The sequence below is a fragment of the Colobus angolensis genome, unplaced genomic scaffold (assembly GCF_000951035.1).
Source record: "Colobus angolensis palliatus isolate OR3802 unplaced genomic scaffold, Cang.pa_1.0 Scaffold179, whole genome shotgun sequence".
NCBI classification, from domain to species: domain Eukaryota; kingdom Metazoa; phylum Chordata; class Mammalia; order Primates; family Cercopithecidae; genus Colobus; species Colobus angolensis.
The window spans coordinates 5,869,633-5,872,402 of record NW_012114921.1 but is presented as its reverse complement, the minus strand read 5'-3'; the positions used below and the strand labels follow the sequence as shown (position 1 = coordinate 5,872,402).

The 2,770-nt window shown below is 38.1% G+C and overlaps 1 protein-coding gene across 4 annotated transcripts in view; it reads right to left on the bottom strand.

The window, feature by feature from the left end:
• Window positions 1-2,770, bottom strand: part of CLNS1A (chloride channel, nucleotide-sensitive, 1A) — a 30,259-nt gene that overhangs the window by 610 nt on the left and 26,879 nt on the right. For 3 of the 4 annotated variants that reach the window (XM_011938933.1, XM_011938931.1, XM_011938934.1), the window contains one exon: window positions 1,696-2,247. The gene's annotated coding sequence lies outside the window, so the exon portion shown is untranslated. Of the gene's footprint in view, window positions 1-1,286; window positions 1,293-1,695; window positions 2,248-2,770 lie in introns of those variants that run through there. The other variant, XR_001001461.1, reaches the window with a different exon arrangement.

Genomic DNA, 2,770 nt, shown 5'->3' with positions numbered 1-2,770 from the left:
ATTCTTGTACCTCAGCCTCCTGAGTAGCTGGGATTACAGGTGCCCACCACCAGGCCTGGCTAATTTTTGCATTTTCAGTAGGGACAGGGTTTCACCATATTGGCCAGGCTGGTCTCAAAATCCTGACCTCAAGTGATCTGCCCACCTCAGCCTCCTAAAGTGCTGGGCTTACAGGTGTGAGCCACCACGTCTGGCTGGGACCATATCTTAATGAATACATTTTTTAAATGATAGAACCTGGAACAGAGAACCACTAACTCTAGCTTTTAGGAACATTTAGATGACTTACATTTTGGAAGGGAAATGTCTATGTACCTTTAAAGTGTCTCTACATCAGGAACACACAAAGAAAACAATTACAGCAACCCTAAAGTTAGGCTCAAATGAAATCAATAAATATTGTCTGGCTGATCATTATACATGTTATCTTTTAAAAGCCTGGCCTGCTCTTTTTTCTCAGCTTCTATTTTCTCAACACTACAGTTCTAATTTACTATTTGGTGAATTATAGCTCAATCTTTGAAAGTCATTTAGTCTAATGAGGAAATAAGCCCAAATAAGCCCAGAGAGGTGCCCACATGCTTTGGTCTCCTGCCTTTTTGCATACTGCATTGACTACAGCAACACCAGTAAGAAACCCAGTACACTCTGAATCTCCTCAATATTTTGCTATCAGAGCAATTTATGCTTCATGGAAAGTCACAATTACAAATTTGTTCCTTTTAAAAGGAACTCAAATGGAATTTATAATACTAGCCTTGAGAATGTCCTGCCTGCTTACTGAAGAATGGACAGACTCCTAGGATAGAATTATGGGTGTTGCTCAGATGGGTAGCAGAGAAACTTGGGAAGCTCTCGTACTGCCATTGAAACGTTAACACTGAAACCCTGCAGCAGTGGGGAGAGTGTGCATGCTTTCTGCTGCTGGTAGATGGTAAGGCTGTATGATGTTTTAAAGCACAGGCTCAAAAATCACAGTTCACTATCTACATGAACTTAAGCAAGTTATTTTACCTCTCTCTACAACTCAGTTTCCTCAGCTATAAAGTGAGATAAAAGTGTATCTCATAAGTTAATTATTATAATACATAATAAAGAACTCAGGACAGTGGCTGGTACAGAGAAGGTCTCAGTAAATTTTAGTTTCCATTTCAAGTGGCTGTTTTACTCGCCTATTGTTAACAGACTCAGAAATTCTGAGAGTCTGGTTAGAAAAAGGAAAATTAGTTTTTTTTTCAGTCTACCTTGCAAGCTGAGGGAAACCAAGTGACAATGCTGAAACGAACACTGGGCTGAGTGGCACCAAACATCAGTTTATTCACTAATTAGCCAAGTGATTCTGGTAGTAAGATTAGCTTGTATAACCTTATTTTTAAGGCCACATAATGGTATCAAAAGTCCAAGTATAAATCAGTAATTACAAATCAGCCTTATAATACCCAGGTAATCTATGAAAACTAAAAATTGAGAGTTGATAAATACAAGAAATTACTGCTAATCTAAAAGGAAGTGACAGAAATCCCCTGAAATGTGTTAAATCTTTGCCTTACTAAATACTTGCCAGAAGCTGTATTTTATTTCATGTTCTCCTTAATAAGTAAACAAAAATAAAGCCAACAAAATTCTCATATTTGGCAGCATTATTTTTTAAAACACATTTCTCATTAATGGTTTTAGTCAAGAATGAGAGCACAGTTAATATAGAAAACCTACGTTTATTTGTTAAGCTCTTACAAAAACAAAACAATTACCATTTGAAGTACTTTGAGGACTTCATCCAAGACTCACTTGCTCTGTTACAGAAACTAACCTAAAAGGCTGGAAATTAAAGGATATAACCTAAGAGTTTATAACAGCAGACTGATAAAACATGGCAAAAGGAGCTCTCTCTTTCCTACCCAATCTACCTACACCAAGCTCCTGTGCATTTTCACCACATAAATCTGCTAGCTTACAAAAGATGCACATAGTCAAGGCAGGAATTATAGGCCTACTCAGAGGGTACCCAGACACAGAAAGTTTTGGGGTAAATAATAAACTACAAATACCCTCTTGGTTAAGTTAATTCATCAAGTTAATAAAGGTCATATTATCTATCTTCTGCTGGTGACAACTTATTGTCTCAGTATAGTCTGTCTCAAGAAGGAACTGGTTCAGGTTGGGTTGTGGAAAAGGAAAAAGACTTCCATCAGCTTCACTCCAGAGTGGAAGAGGCACCAAGTTCTCTCCTACAGTTAGGAGCAGAATCTGAAAAACAAAAGGTTCACAGTGTTTACAATAGTAATAATAATAATAGCTACTATTTATTGAATGCCTAGTCACAGAGTGCCAGAGGACTTAGGTACATTTTATCTCAGCCTCTGCAACAACCCTGCAAGGTAGTTATTATCCTCTCCATTTTACAGATGGGGGAAGTGAGGATTAAATAAGATATATGCCTTGTCCAAAGGTGTACACAAGTATGTGGCAGAGTTGTGATTCTACCATTAATGTGCCATCTCCACCCCACCTCATGCATTGAGAAGTCCTAGTTCCATTATCATGAAATTAATAAATGGCTGCATAAATTACTCTAATTATTTATACCTTGTTCATTCTTTAAAAGCATGTACAATTTTAAATGATTAAAAATTTACACAGCCAGGTGTGGTGGCTCACGCCCGTAATCCCAGCACTTTGGGAGGCCAAGGCGGGTGGATCACCTGAGGTCAGGAATTTGGGACAAGCCTGGCCAACATGGTGAAATCCCGTCTCTACTAAAAATACAAAA